A 16456-nucleotide genomic window follows, 5' to 3' on the forward strand; every position below is an offset into this window, starting at 1 on the left:
GGATGCAACACTCCACTTTTAGCTAAAGTGGAAGCTACTCAGATCAACCTGCAGCATGGCATGCTGGGACTTGTCTCCACCTGCCACCCCCGCCCCATATTAAAGATGAGGGTGCATATGGGCCACACAGTAGGATACCGTGGGGCAGTTGTGGCTGCTGCTCTGTCTGCTTTGACGGCCTCCTAACACCCAGCTGCGTCCCGCTGACTCACCTGTGACGTGTTGCCCCTCTCCCCAGTGTGGAGTGTCCCGTCAGTGAAGCTGTGATCCAGGACGTAGGACTCTCAAAGATTGCCTTTCCTCTTGCCCCTCCCCCTCCCCCTGGAAGGGGCGTCTCTGCTCAGTGACACCAGATACCGTAGTGAGGGGCAGAGTATAAGAACCCCCGACAGACCAGGAAGGGGGCCTCCCCCCCTGCCCTTCCAGCCAGAGCATTCGCAGCTGGATGCACATGCACCAGCCCTTTGGCTGGGAGGCCAGAGGTAGAACCATCTCCAGAGAGTCACCCCTCCTCAGCAGGGCCGGCTCCAGGGTTTTGGCTGCCCCAAGCAGCCAAACAAAACAAAACAAAAAAAGCCGCGATCGTGATCTGTGGCGGCAATTTGGCGGGAGGTCCTTCGCTCTGAGCAGGAGTGAGGGACCGTCCGCCGAATTGCCGCCGAACAGCTGGACATGCCTCCCCTCTCCGAAGTGGTTGCCCCAAGCACCTGCTTGGTAAGCTGGTGCCTGGAGCCGGCCCTGCTCCTCAGCCACCGGGGGTGGGGAGTGACACACAACCAGTGACACCTCTTCTGTGCAGATAGCCAGGGGGGAGCCAGCTCTTCCCTCGCCTCCCACAGGGGGATGTCATGAACGAGGCTTCCCGGAGCTTAGCACGTCTGCATGGTTCCCTGTTGTGAGGCTGCTGAGCAGGGCCGGAATGGGGCCCCGCGCCTGATTGGGCCCCGCAACGTCCGGGGCTGCCGGCGGAGCGGGAAAAAAAGCGCCGCGTTCTGCTTCTCCCCCCTCCCTCCAGCGCTTACGCCGCCATACAGCTGATCAGCGCAAGCCTGGGAGGGAGGGGTGAGGAGGAGGAATGGGACGTGCTTGGGGAAGAGGCGGGGCCAGGGTGGGGATTTGGGGACGGATCCAATGGGGCAGGGAGGGGGCGGAGTCGGGGCGGGGGGGCATGAGACAATTCGCGTCCCGGCGTGGGGCCCCACACCTGCTAAAGCCGGCCCTGCTGCTGAGCATTGGTTTGCCCTGCGTCGGCATCGCAAGACCCTGAAGCACGCGAGGGATGGAACCGTACACGCAATAGGCATTAGAGCCCTGGAATTAATACATTAGAAGCAAGAGGAAGACCAAAGACAGGGTAGGCCCACTGCTCAGTGAGGAGGGAGATACAGTAACAGGAAACTTGGAAATGGCAGAGATGCTTAATGACTTCTTTGTTTCGGTCTTCACCGAGAAGTCTGAAGGAATGCCTAACATAGTGAATGCTAATGGGAAGGGGATAGGTTTAGAAGATAAAATAAAAAAAGAACAAGTTAAAAATCTCTTAGAAAAGTTAGATGCCTGCAAGTCACCAGGACCTGATGAAATGCATCCTAGAATACTCAAGGAGCTAACAGAGGAGGTATCTGAGCCTCTAGCTACCCTGTTTCCCCGAAAATAAGACATCCCCCGAAAATAAGACCTACTTCCAGTTTTGCCTCTCGCTGTAATATAAGGCATCCCCCGAAAATAAGACCTCCCCATAATAAGGCCACCCCGGAATATAAGGCCGCCGCCAGGACAAGAAAAATAAGACCTCCCCTGAAAATAAGACCTAGCGCATCTTTGGGAGCAAAAATTAATATAAGACACTGTCTTATTTTCGGGGAAACACGGTATTATCTTTGGAAAATCATGGGAGACGGGAGAAATTCCAGAAGACTGGAAAAGGGCAAACATAGTGCCCATCTACAGAAAGGGAAATAAAAGCAACCCAGGAAACTACAGACCAGTTAGTTTAACTTCCGTGCCAGGGAAGATAATGGAGCAAGTAATTAAGGAAATCATCTGCAAACACTTGGAAGGTGGTAAGGTAATAGGGAATAGCCAGCATGGATTTGGAAAGAACAAATCATGTCAAACTAATCTGATAGCTTTCTTTGCTAAGATAACGAGTCTTGTTGATAAGGGAGAAGCGGTGGATGTGGTATACCTAGACTTTAGTAAGGCATTTGATACGGTCTCGCATGATATTCTTATTGATAAACTAGGCAAATACAACTTAGATGGGGCTAATATAAGGTGGGTGCATAACTGGCTGGATAACCGTACTCAGAGAGTTGTTATTAATGGTTCCCAATGCTGCTGGAAAGGTATAACGAGTGGGGTTCCGCAGGGGTCTGTTTTGGGACCGGGTCTGTTCAATATCTTCATCAACGACTTAGATATTGGCATAGAAAGTACGCTTATTAAGTTTGCAGATGATACCAAACTGGGAGGGATTGCAACTGCTTTGGAGGATAGGGTCATAATTCAAAATGATCTGGACAAATTGGAGAAATGGTCTGAGGTAAACAGGATGAAGTTTAATAAAGACAAATGCAAAGTGCTCCACTTAGGAAGGAACAATCAGTTTCACACATACAGAATGGGAAGAGACTGTCCAGGAAGGAGTACAGCAGAAAGGGATCTAGGGGTTATAGTGGACCACAAGCTAAATATGAGTCAACAGTGTGATGCTGTTGCAAAAAAAGCAAACGTGATTCTGGGATGCATTAACAGGTGTGTTGTGAGCAAGACATGAGAAGTCATTCTTCCACTCTACTCTGCGCTGGTTAGGCCTCAGCTGGAGTATTGTGTCCAGTTCTGGGCACCACATTTCAAGAAAGACGTGGAGAAATTGGAGAGGGTCCAGAGAAGAGCAACAAGAATGATTAAAGGTCTAGAGAACATAAGCTATGAAGGAAGGCTGAAAGAATTGGGTTTGTTTAGTTTGGAAAAGAGAAGACTGAGAGGGGACATGATAGCAGTTTTCAGGTATCTAAAAGGGTGTCATAAGGAGGTGGGAGAAAACTTGTTCATCTTAGCCTCTAAGGATAGAACAAGAAGCAATGGGCTTAAATTGCAGCAAGGGAGGTTTAGGTTGGACATTAGGAAAAAGTTCCTAACTGTCAGGGTGGTTAAACATTGGAATAAATTGCCTAGGGAGGTTGTGGAATCTCCATCTCTGGAGATATTTAAGAGTAGGTTAGATAAGTGTCTATCAGGGATGGTCTAGACAGTATTTGGTCCTGCCATGAGGGCAGGGGACTGGACTCGATGACCTCTCGAGGTCCCTTCCAGTCCTAGAGTCTATGAATCTATGAATCCCAGGGAGTTCCCGTGCTCCAGAGATTGGCAGGAAAGGAGGAGTTCGTGTTCTCACAAAGGGGTGGAAGAAACCATCACGAACGCCAATCCAGCAGCTGCTGACATTTGGTCATAGGCAACAAGCCCGACCTAGACCCTCCGAGCGAGGCCGTGGGCTGACCATCCCCAGTCAGTTCAGCCTTTCAAGCAAGTCAGCTGAGCCTGCTGTCTTCTTTCACTGTGGTGGAGTTGAGCCCTTCCTCTTCCCCTGCACGGCATCCGGGGTGAGTCAGACCCACCCCCAGATTTCCCCCGCAGCTGCAGGAATCTCTGCAAACTCCACCACACACACTTCCTGCACCCATCGCTTCTCAGCTGCAGGGGGAGGGATTCCTGTATGGGGAGCTGCTGCCCCATCCGCCCAACTCCCGTGCATCCAGACCCCTTCATACCCAGACCCTCCCACCAACCATCCCCCCCCCACACACTCAGAAACACCCCCCCAATGAGCCCCACTCCCCCTGCACCTGGACCACCCTGATGAGCCACCCACACCCGGATCCCCACCCCACCAAGCTCAAACCAGCTGCACCTGGATCCCCACCCCACTGAGCCCCACTCCCCCAGCATCTGGACCCCCCCACTGAGCCCATACCCAGACCGCCTGCCGAGCTCTATCCCTCCCACACCCAGACCGCCCCCCCCCGCTGAGCCCCAACCACCTTCACCTGGACCCCCCTGCAGAGTCCCATTACTGTTGCACCCAGAACCCCCAACAAGCCGCTGTGCATCCAGATTCCCCCACACCTGGATCCCCCACTGAGCCGCCCGCACCCAGATTGCCCCACACAGAACCCTCTGAACTCACACCTGGATCTCCCCACACTGAGCCCCTCCATCCTTGGATCCTGCCTTGCTGAGCCTGCCTGCCCACTCCTGGTGCAGCTGGCACGGAGGGGCAGGGCCCTGGGGTGTTTCTGGGGCAGGCCTGGTCCTTGCGCTGTGTCAGGGTTGGGTGCAGCCTCACCGCTGAGTCTGTGTCCCGGGGGGAAGCTGCACAGCGATCTCCCACCTCTGTGCAGCCAGTGGCCTGTGCTCTCCACTGCCATGCCGGAGCCTCCACGTTTCTTTGACAAATAAAATTTGCAGAATTTTAAAATATTGTGCTCAGAATTTTTAATTTTTTTGGCACAGAATTCCCGGAGGAGTAATAAGAGCTGGGCTCAAGCGATGAGAAATTAGGCGGCTGCATGAGGACCAGCCACTAGAGGGAGCTGTGCTCGCACACACTGTTGCATTCAGGGAGTAGAGGTCACCTTACAGGAGGGCTGTCCCATGCTCCAGTCAGGGACACGGCTGTAGCCCTGCTGACGTTCCTTGCATGGTGCAATGCAGCCCGCGGGCAGGCCAGGTTTCGGTGCCCCAGACAAGCTGGGCTTGGCAGTCAGCACTGCACACAGGTCCCGGTGGGGCCAGGATCCCTGCAGCCTGGTGAGCAGGAGGAGCAGTGCCGAGGACGTTCCCCCTTCCCCTCCCCTGCCTCTCGGATTCTCCTGCAGCTGGCACCGGGCTTGTCTGCATAACTCCCGGCTCTTTCCATGTGTGCGTTCTCCCGCACATGCCAGTGCGTGTACAATAGGCTGCATTCATGAGTTGGGGCCGCACCTGCCCCTTCGGGAGAGTGGCCAGCAGCTGCAGGGCAGCATCTGGGGATCTGCTGAGCTGGCAGCCGCTAGAGACCCCCCCAGCCCCGTCCCGGGTAGGAGAGAGGAGACCACATACACTGGGGATGTCTCCAGCACCTGCCAGAACGGCTCAGCTTTGGGGCTATTTTCTCCTCTGGTTTCTGAAGGGTGTAAAATTATTTGAGCCGTGAAGGAAAAACAAGTACAAGAGACCGACTGGGGGGCTGGAGTGAGGCCTTTGGCAGGAGAAAGCAGCTGTTTCCAGACAGATGCCACTGCCCCCACTCAAGGCTCAATCCTGCCTTCTGATCACCATCCAGGCAAGGGCTCTGCGGGATGTCAGGAGGCACCAGTCCCATCACTGGCACCTGGTGACCCACTGGCAGCCCCAGCAGCAATCGCTTTGGTGTCCTTGTGCCTGAAAGAAATGGAACAGGTCCGTTTTCCAGCACAGCGCAAGGCTCCACGCCAGGCCCCGGGTTGTGTGACATGCTCAGGGGAGGTGGCATGGTCTGCAGAGGACAGTTATTGTGGTTAGTCGTGTCTGGAGAAGAGCGGGAGGCACGTCAGAGGGACCTGAAGGCAGGTGAATGGGCAGCACGGCAGTGGAAGGATGGGGTCGTTTGTGTCTCCTGTTATTCTCTCCCGCCCCGATGCCAGAGTGACGGGCACGTTAGGCCTGGAAGACAACCCAGCCCCCCTGGAGCTGTGAGAATGAGAATCAATGTGGATTGCCAAGAGTTCGGCCCATCCTGGATCCCAGTGCGATCGCTTAAACCTCAAAACCTACCTTCCCTGGAGCCTCCATTTCTAACCCCAGCAAGGCTGATCCAGCTTGTCACCACAGATAAACCGAGTTCCCCAGATCACCGTGTCTGGGTCTTTCAGCTGGCCACCTAAACTGCAGAGGTCCCGTCTGGTCTACAGGGACCTTAACCAGCCTGGAATCTGCCCTTGGGACCTTGTCCAAAATTTCCAGCACCAGTGTGTGATGTGCTGATGGTCACGCTCCACCCCAGAGGTGGCTGCATGTCAGTAGCCCAGTGTTGGGGAAGAAAGGGGCAGTTGATGTGCAAGTGCCCCAAGTGAGAGCTTGGAACCAAGCTGCCCCCTCCATTCGCCCGCCTCCTTCACAGAGTGGGGAGTGGGGTTTCTCATGCTAGTTTGAAGGACCAGGAGCCTACTCCTGGCACCAGCTGAGAGCCAGGGGTCAGTGTGGGCAACTGTCCCGCCAACCGCAGAGCCCCACACAGCTGGGCCCTCAGCCATTAGCAGAGCTGCCGAGACGCAGGCCAGAGGGCTGGCAGCACGTGGGCGACATGCTCCTGCCACATTGAACGTGGCCGGCCCCGTCTCCCAGCACCAAGCTGTGGTCAGCGCCTGGTTGGAGAGCAGCTGCTGGGGCCGAACCAGGCAGGACCGAGGCCAGGCCGGTGGGAAGAGGCCACAGCATTCAGGAGACCTTGCGCTCAACATCCTGCACTCCCAGTGCACCCACCCGGAGACGGGCGAGTCAGTCCACCCCGCCAGGGTCCTGTCAGGCTCAGCAGAGCTCCCTGGTGCCAGCGAACGCTCGTTTACACAGGCTGCCCCGTTCCGTGGCCTGCAGGCTCCGTTTCTGCAGCAGTCCATGGGGACTGGAGCCTCCTGGCCTGAGAAGGGTCCAGCGGGTCCAGAATGCAGCATCCCCTCTGCTCAGCACACCGGCCGCATCGCCCATGTCCCGCTCTGCGCTGCTTCCCAGCTCAAAGTGCTGCCACTCCGAGTCCTCCTCGCTTCACCCAGGAGATCCCCCTCCACAGCCACCTGCCACCAGAGCCACTACTCAGCCAGCAGGAGGACCCCACGCAAGTGGGAGACAGACCTTTCCCGGAGCAGGGCCTAGACTGTGGGACTCACCGCCACAGGAGAGGAGAGTTCCCCATGCCAAACTAGTCCTGGTGCAAAATGTGCTTCTCCCTCCAGGAATACTTCACACGCCCACTGCACAGCCTCCCCACCCCAAACAAGCAGCAGGGACTCGCCCAGCTTGGCTTCAGGCCCAGGGGCTGCCTCAGTTTACCTTCCATTTCAACCCAAACCAACCACTGCGTCTGGGGACGTCACAGCACTACTCCCCCCTTCCTGGAGGCTGGGCTGGGGTCCAGTTGAATGCTCCCATCATACAACCCCCGGTGTCAGTGCCTGAGCCCCCAGCTTCCATTAACAGGCCAGCACACCAGTGTGCACAGAAGGTTTTGGGGACCTGGAGCAGAATCTGAAACTGAGCCCCCCCCTTCTGACAAATTATCACCGAGAGAGGCCTCTGGGGGGAGGGGGGAGTCCAGAGTGAGCCTGCCCCCTCCCCCCCACCACACAGCAGCGGCTCCTGTCCCGTGGGACTGGGCCCACTCCATGCTCCGGCATTGCCACCTGGTGCATGGGGTCGCAGCCTGCTCAGCGCTCTCGTGACAGAGGGGCAGCCGAGCCACACCCGAGCAATGCTGCGACCCTGCGTGCCAGGGCCCATCCCCACGCGGTTTGGGGCCTTCTCAAACGGGGGCCTGGGGCAAACTGTCCTTTTTGCGCCCCCTCCCCCCTTCTCTGGGCAGCCCTAAGCTCTGCCTGCGAGAACCCAGTGAGCGAATGGAGCTATTTCTCCTCCTTGCTGGGAAGAGAGCTAGGCAGAGTGTCTCTGTGTTTAAATACCCGGGTGCTCAGTTACTGGGGGAGGGGGACATTTAAATTACCCCCGTGTCTCCGAGCTACACAGCCAGACAGAACATTTCCTCTCCAGCGTCTGCAACAGTATCTGCTGCGGGTCCTCCCTGCCAGCGCGCCCTGCCCGGCCCCTCACTGCCGGCTTCGGGACAGCTGAAGCAACAGACGTGCTGTAAAGGCTCCCCGTCCCTTGCAGCCCATCTGAACTTTCCTATGACATGGGGTTCAGCCATGAACGCTGAGGGGGTGAGCCGGGGCGACGCCTCGTCCTTGGCAGTCGCTGGCACCTGTCGGCTGATGTCACAGCACAGGAGAAAATGGGCCTGGGCAGTACAGAGCCAGGAGGAAATGCCATTTCGCAGCTTGCTGACGCAGTGCGGTGAAGATTGCTGGGCTCCACATTCAACCTACCGTTTCTGCCTTATATCCATCGGCTGAGTCGTCAGATGCCATCTCAAAACAAGGGGTTTCTTCTGCCAGCAGCCTGGCGCTAAGGAACAACCCTACAATAACAAACTGCCAGTGCAACATGAAGTGACCCTACAATAACAAGCCAGAGCAGCCCCCCACAAACTAGTAAAAAGAACAGGAGTACTTGTGGTACCTTAGAGACTAACACATTTATTTGAGCATAAGCTTTCGTGGGCTACAGCCCACTTCATCGGACGCATAGAATGGAACACACAGAAAGAAGATATTTATACATACAGAGAACATGAAAAGGTGGAAGTAGCCATACTAACTGTAAGAGGCCAATCAATTGAGATGAGCTATCATCAGCAGGAGAAAAAAAAAAGAAAAAAAAACTTTTGAAGTGATAATCGAGATGACCCATAGAAGGTGTGAGGTGTTCTCCACTTCAGCCTCTCTAACCACTCAGTGACAGACCTGAAGGTGGCAATTTTGCAACAAAAAAACTTCAAAAACAGACTCCAAAGAGAGACTGCTGAACTTGAATTAATATGCAAATTAGATACAATTAACTTAGGTTTGAACAGAGACTGGGAATGACTCGGTCATTACACTAATTGAATCTATTTCCCCATGTTAAGTTATCCTCACAACTTCTATGGGTCATCTCAATTATCACTTCAAAGGTTTTTTTCTCTCTCCTGCTGATGATAGCTCATCTCAATTGATTGGCCTCTTACAGTTGGTAAGGCTACTCCCACCTTTTCATGTTCTCTGTATGTATAAATATCTTCTTTCTGTGTGTTTCATTCTATGCATCTGAAGAAGTGGGCTGTAGCCCACGAAAGCTTATGCTCAAATAAATTTGTTAGTCTCTAAGGTGCCTGTTCTTTTTGCTGATACAGACTAACACGGCTGCTACTCTGAAACACAAGGTAGTGCCAGCCAATAAGTAAGAGACTGAAGGAACAAGCTGTTCAGCTTATCGGAAAGAAAATTGAGAGGCGATTTGATTACAGCGTATCAGCACCGTCACCGGGAGAAAATACCAGGTACTAACGGGCTCTTCAAACTAGCCGGGAAAGGCAGAACAAACACCAGTGTCTGGAAGCTACAGCCAGACAAATTCAGGCCGGAAATAAGCCACAAATATCCAATTCTGAGGATGATTAACCAGTGGGGGACACCACCAAGAGAAGTGGTGAATTCTCCACCTCTTGATGTCCTCAACTTTCTGAAGGGTGCTTTAGCCAAACACGCTCTGGGGCTCAGTGCCAGGGTAATCTTCAGGCGGTCACTCAATGAGACCAGAGCCCTGTGCTGAGTGGGCTGCCTGCTTTTCCTGGAGCACTCCTGGGACCACTCCAGAAGGTGCACTGGAAGCTTTCTCAGCCCTTTGTTGGGGAGCGGGGCGCTGAGCCCCCACAAAGAAAAATCTTCTGCCAAAATATAAAAAGAGAGGGATTAGAAACAAGAAACAACTACCCCCCCCCCCCCCCCCCCACACACACAAGAACTTTCACTCTGTCCATTGTAGTGAATGCAGGGTCCCTCCCTTGGTATCTGGGATGTCACAATCTCACTAGTTCTCCAGTCAGACGTAGAGTCTGCTAGCAGAGACAGGAATTGTACTGGTACAACACCCGCTGGGATGGGTGTCGGTGTCAAGCGTGCTCAGACCAGTCTGATTGTTCCCAATGGGAAGGGGAATAGAAAACACCTTTCTACCGGCATGTCTGTGTCCACACAAGGGGCTGCGCCAGTATCACCATATTGGTAAAAATTCCTCACATCATCAGCATATTTATACTGGCCAGTGCATACCCCCATTGCCAGGCACATGGCATTGCACCGGCCTTGCCTCAGTTTCCCCCACCAGTCAGCTGCTTGTGCTGGAACAGTCAGTCTGTTCTCATGAGTCCAGCTCTGCCGGGGCAGTGACCTTGTACCAGGGCGTCAGCCCAGCTCTTTAATCCTTGCCCCCCTCTTCCTCAGGATCGCTTTCCTACCCTGCTTTCTGGGGATTGTAGGGGAGCCCAGGGCGCCCTCTCCTCTGGCTTCCAGCCAAGAAGCCCAGCTCCGACCTGCTCCTTACTGACTGCTGCTTGCTGTCCCCAGGCCCCCTTCCCAGGACAGCTCCTCCCAGGGAGCCTGACTCCTTGGGCACCTTCTAGCCCGTCTCCTTTTGGCAGGTCCCAGCCTTTGGGGCCAGTCCCTGGTACAAACTCCCGTCTGCAGCTCCCCATCCCAGTGCTCCCCCAGGGCCCTGCAGACCCAACCCCAGCTGGGTCTAATCCGGGCTAATTACCCGTCTGCCCTCCAGGCATCAGAAGGGGCTAACTGGTCTCTCCAGCTGCCCTTAGCTCTGTGGCTGCCAGTGTGGGCCTTAACCCCGCCACGCCTGGTGCCAAATCTGTGTGGAGACCAGGCCTTCCCGAATGGTTTCCAGAGTGACTTGTCATTCCACCTACGATCTTCCCCCGGAGGAGTTCTGCCTCACTGGCTGGGAGAGTCGCCAAGTCTCTACCCATGGCTCATCTGGCACCAGGGCTAATTGTGCTCCACAGGAGGGTCTGGAAAAGAACCTTCTGTGAAATAATAATAATGAAGAATTATTAATGCTGCGCCACTTTTTGTCTCACGGTGCTTTATGAAGGAGGTAAGCACCATTCTCCCATCTCCAAGCAAATGCCTTCTCCCCCATGTGGCAAATTCCACTGCAGACTTGACAACGTTATGTCTGAGCTTTGCAAACATTAAAGTGAAACAGTTTCTTTTACACCTTCATGCTCCAGGGCATGAGCCCATCCCTGACTGTCAGGGATCAGGAAGGAACATCCAGTGGGGGCAAGTTATTCTAGATTTGTTCACTGGTGGGTTCCTACATCTTCCTTTGAAGCTGCTGGGTCTGGCCCCTGGTGGAGATGAGACACTGGGCTAGATGAGCAGTTGGTTTGATCCAGGAGGGCAGGACCTATGTTTAATGCTCCTATTTCAGGCAGTTTTAGTCTTGCTTCTTAAAAGGCTGCTGGAGATTTCGTACAAGAGGCGGTGATTGCTCTGGAGCTGCTGTGTGAAGGGAGAAAGGCTGGCTGTGGCATGGCCCAGTGGCACTGGAATAGTGAGGGCTGGATTAGGACTAAAGAGTGGAAGGAATCATAGAATCTCAGGGTTGGAAGGGACCTCAGGAGGTCATCTAGTCCAACCCCCTGCTCAAAGCAGGATCAATCCCCAATTTTTGCCCCACATCCCTAAATGGCCCCCTCAAGGATTGAACGATGGGACATGCAGTGAAACCCTGGTTTGGATTTTACCCCTCTGGGGAGTTGTACTGGATTAACTGGCAGTGGGGGGTGGTGTACTGGCAGTGGGGGGGGGGGGGTTAAGAACAGTACACGCCCCCATTTGGGAAGAATATGGTATTATTTTAATGATGTAAATATCTTCCACATACCATGATATTAACCTATTGGACTCACCGCCAGGGGTCCCCTTTCCCCAGGCGTGGCTCACAGGGGCAGCATTTCTAGGGAGCCGGAAACATGATCTCTGGACCCATGGTGGCTTCTGAGTTCAGAAGGGGCTGGGCTGGGTCAGTCTCACGCCCCCACTGTACAGGGAAGCGATGACTTTAGCCATGCAAAACTGGGGTGCAGTTACACCAGCTTGGGCTAGGACCCAGTTAGCTCACTGGTAAGCAGGGTCAGGTTGGATCAGTCCTTGGATGGGGAACCCCTGTGGATTACCTAGGCACTGCAGGATGTGGGGGTGATTAATAGGGGGCGCTCTCCCCTGGGAGTCAGGGCTGACCCCCGTGCCCGAGGGAACGCTGTGCGGTGAAGGTGCCATTTTCAGAAGAGATACCTGAGGGCCCCAGTCCCTTGCACTTAATAAAAGTCCCACGACATTTTCTTTAACAGGAGGCAGGGCGTGAAACGTCGTGTCTTGGCTCAATTCCAGCTCTGCCTCCCTAAAGAGGAGCTGCTGTCCCTCGCTCCTTGCCCGGAACCACTGCGCAGCGTTACTGTGTGCTGCTGAACGCCTGCCATGTCCCTGCCCAGAGCTGGCTGCAATTCAGTGGGGGGGTGGGGGGATGGAGCGACCCCTGCAGACAGAGATGGCGAAAACTGCTTTGGGCTGAATGACACCGTAGGAATTTAAGTGATCACAGGCAAATACCGATTAACCAGCCTCCGATGAACTGGATGTCCAGGGCTGATCAAAGTTTTGCCGGGTACAGGAGGAGGCAGGTAGGAGCAAAGCTGGGTAAACAGGATTTTTCAGTTCGCTGTTTCAATTTTGAGCAATTTTAAATGTTCTCTGATTTTTAAAAGAACTCCCAAGGAAATGTCGACATGACGTCATTCTGAATAGAAACATCCAAATGTTTCCAGGCTTTGGATGTTTTTGACCGAAACAATTCAGCGAAACCAGCCTGAGATCGCGGACGGTTCGGTTTTGCTTCAAAAGTTCCAGCTGTTCTGCAGGAAGAGGAGACGTCTCCACACCCCAATCTCTGTGTGCTCTGACCGCCCCCCCTACCCCCATCACATGCAGCAGCATCTGCCACTCCTGCCTCAGCTCCAGGGGCTTCTCTCTTCCTCCAGTCTGCCTCTTCCTCACTGTCCCCAGCCAGAGTCACTGTTCCTGGGCTGAGCTACCAGTACTGGGTTTACCATGGCACCAGGCCCACACTCCCGGGGGGCCCCACCAGGCCCACTCTTCTCTACCCTCCGCTTTCTCCTGCGGGGGGCAGACGCTTGGTGCTGCTGGCGCTAGGGCTCCCACTGCAGCAGGACAGCCAAACTCCCCCTCCCCGCCTCTTCTCACAGCGCTGCTCCCGCTCTCCCTGTCCCTGCCGCCGATCAGCTATTTGCCGGCAGGAGGGAGGGGGAAGAGCGGAGCCGCAGCCTGTAAGTCAGCAAAGCTCCGTAGACTCAAACGCCAGCTGAAGAATTGGCCTATAAACTTTGTGTTCCTGTGGATTTACTGGCAGAAATAGAATATCGCATACACCAGTTCTGTGGGTTTGCTGAGCAGTGAAATCAGCTCAGAGAGACGAGCTACGGAGTTAAGTTTTGTTCCTTACCTTTGGAGGAGGCAGAGAAGAGGCGGGGTAGAGCCTTGGGGAAGGGGGTGGAATCAGAGCATACCCCCTCCAGCCCTCCACTGTGAGCACCCCCACGACCCCAGCCTACACCCCCAGCCCTCTGCCCATCCTGACTCCTGCACCCCCTTCATACTGCCCCAGCCCCCTGCACCCCCTCGCACACTCCCTGCCCTGACTCCTGCACCCCCCCACATACCCACCCCCACACCCCCTGCCCTGACTCCTGCACCCCCCCACATACTCACCCCCACCCCTGCCCTGACTCCTGCACCCCCCCAAACATACCCAGCCCCCCACACTCCCTGCCCTGACTTCTGCACCCCCCAAACATACCCAGCCCCCCCACAGTCCCTGCCCTGACTTCTGCACCACCCTGAGCACCAAACAGGAGCTGCCCCAGGTAAGCGCTCCACATCCCAACCTCCTGCCCCAGCCCTGAGCTCCCTCCCTCACTCTAGCTCCTGGCCAGGCCCCTCAACCCCCAGCCTGCTCCTGCACCCTAACTCCCTCCCAGCCCCTGCACCCCCAGCCCTGTGCTCAGTGCACCCCCACCCTCAGCTCAGTGCAGAGAGAGACGAAGAGAATGGGCTAGAACCAGGGAGAAGGTAGGTACCCGCTCTATGTGGGCAGGGGTGGCGGGGATCCTGTTTACCCCCTCCCCAGCCCTGCTGCACTTGCAATTACCCCCGGCCCCTCCCTTGCTCTAGGGACCAACCCTAGCTCCCGCCCTGCTGTGTTTTTGCCCCCAGCCCTTGCCTTGCTCCAGTCAGCAGGGACTAATCCTGCCCCCTTGCCCCACTGTGCTCATCTTGCCCCTGGCCCCTGCCTCGCTCCAGCTGGGGACCAATCCTTCCCCTCCCCCATGCTCTGCTGTCAGGGTGGATAAAAATCAATGTTTAAAAAAAAGATCAGATTTTTTGTATTTAAATCGGATTTTTGAGGAAAAAAAATATCTAAAGATAGTTTTAATTAAGATACATTATATTTCATCATGGAATAGGGATTATAAATTCTAATTCTATAGTATGAGACAATATATTCATGTCATGTTTAAAAAAAGTTTTGTAAATGAGTTCCAATAGTTCATGGATTAGGGACCCAATTTTATGGGGTTCCACAGGCTTCTGTATAGATTATTTAGATTAATCTTTCTGTCTACCCAATGGGACTCAGTGCTCAGTCTAGAAGATACCATCAGAGATGCTTAGTTTTGCAGTTCTCAAACTGTGGATTTGTGTCTCCAGAGGTAACATGCTTGTTAACAGCAAAAATGTTTTAAAATAAATAAATATATAGAGGTGAGAAATAACAGACCTCAACTCTATTGTCCCTCTGCAAATTTGTGTACACAGAGTCAATCCCTTACCTCTCTCTAAAAGTGAAAAGTTTCAAAAAGTTCAATGAATAGAAGATTGTTGGGGGTGGAATAGATCTGGACAAGAAGAAGTCTGGAGATAAATGTGAGAAGCGAGGGACATATGCTTTTTTGTTAAAATATTATGTTTGCTGTTGAAGAAAAAAATCCAGAATACGTAACATTGTTGTTTTAGTTAAATAAAACAATTTAAATGTCTGTCTGGTGATGTTCTCCTCCTAATACAGCCGGGCAAGAAAATCCTCCAAATATTAATGATTAACCTGTTGAATTGGAGATAGTTCACCTCCCAATGACTTAATAAATATCTGCTTCAATTACCTTTGATAAATGAAATAACCAAACAATCATTCATTTTCTGATATAGCTGTAAAACTCATCTGAAAAGTTTTCAAAATAAATCACTGTTTAAAAATGTATAGTGTGTACCTTCTAAAAATGAAACCTACATCTATCTCTGAGTTGTGAAGAATATGTATTAAGGTTATAACAACCAACCAGAATGCACTTTTATGTAGAAACCCATGATTAAATCGAGTCTTCCTGACTAGTGATTTAAATCATGATTTAAATCAAATCTACCCTGCCTGCTGTGCTCTTGCCCCTGGCCCCTTCATTCCCCAGGGGGGCCCACAAATATGTTTGGCGCCGGGCCCGCAAAAAGTTAACCTGGCCCTGGGAGCTACTTCTCTGCCCCATCATCCCTGGGCACCTTGTGAGCTTTAGCTGATTTACCATCACACAGCCCAGGGATCCCTGTGGTACAGAGGGGAACAAGCCCAGGATCATGCAGGGAGCCTGTGGGTGAAGGGGGAATTGAACCTAGATCCCTCAAGTCCCAGGCTACAGCCCCGATCGCTGGGCCCTCCTCACCCGGCCTCTTTGGCCCTGTCAAACACGCATCCAAAATGCCACTGCTAAAGTCACTGTCTGTCCTGCCACGTCACTCCTGCTCCTCGCAGCCCCAGGATGGCCTGTCTCTGACCTTCACACGCCAGCTGCTCTCAGATGCCAGCCCCTCCTCTGCCCAATCTCCAGCTCCAGTCTCTGCCCCTTTGCCAGGGTCCGAATGGGAAAAAAGGGTGGTTGCCCTGGCTCCATCTACCACCCACGCCCCACCTGTGCTGCCTGCCAGTGCCACCCCTTTTCTGGGGTCCCAGCTCGCCTCTCTTGAGCTCCAGTGAGCCCAGTTCAGCAACTTCACCCAAATGAATCAGGCCGCCCCAAGCTCCAGGGCTTGCAGTCTTCCTTCCCCTCCCTGCCAGTTCCCTAGAGGCAGCCTAGCATGGAGATACAGCCCCTCGTTATCCCAGGACCTTCTGCGTCCCCTTCTTCTGTTGGCCTTCCTGTCCAGAGTCCATGCCCGCCAGTCGCTGGGTTTCCCGGGTAGGTTCTGACAAAGTCCGTCACCTTTCCCAGTGTTTTTAACAACCTGCAGAGAAGCTCCATTTTCCTTGTATTCTGGCTGGGCGTTGCAAAGAAAAGCTTGTCACTCTGAGGCGTCTGTTTCCCATCTCCCTGCCCTCTTTCCCGGTACAGGGTTTACAGTCCAGCAGGGACGAGCCGTTGTTGTCTGGACCCAGCGCGTTTTGCACAGTCTAGCCTTACGTTGGTTAGAAATGGATTCACTGTTTGATCCACAGTGGCCTCTTGAAATTCTGAACAGAGACACTTCACTCTCCTCTCCGGGCCTTGGATTATCTCCGCGTGTTCCCTTGGGGGCTGGGCATACTTCCTGGAGTTTCTTCCCCCTTTCTTCCATGTGCCCACATGCTTCCCAGTCCTTTCCGAGCTCAGGTCGAGGGCTGAAATTCCAGTTTGCTGAAGGGCATCTGCAGGTCAACGTGTCCA

The sequence above is a fragment of the Terrapene carolina genome, unplaced genomic scaffold (assembly GCF_002925995.2).
Source record: "Terrapene carolina triunguis isolate 2854851 unplaced genomic scaffold, T_m_triunguis-2.0 Scaffold51, whole genome shotgun sequence".
Lineage (NCBI taxonomy): Eukaryota > Metazoa > Chordata > Testudines > Emydidae > Terrapene > Terrapene triunguis.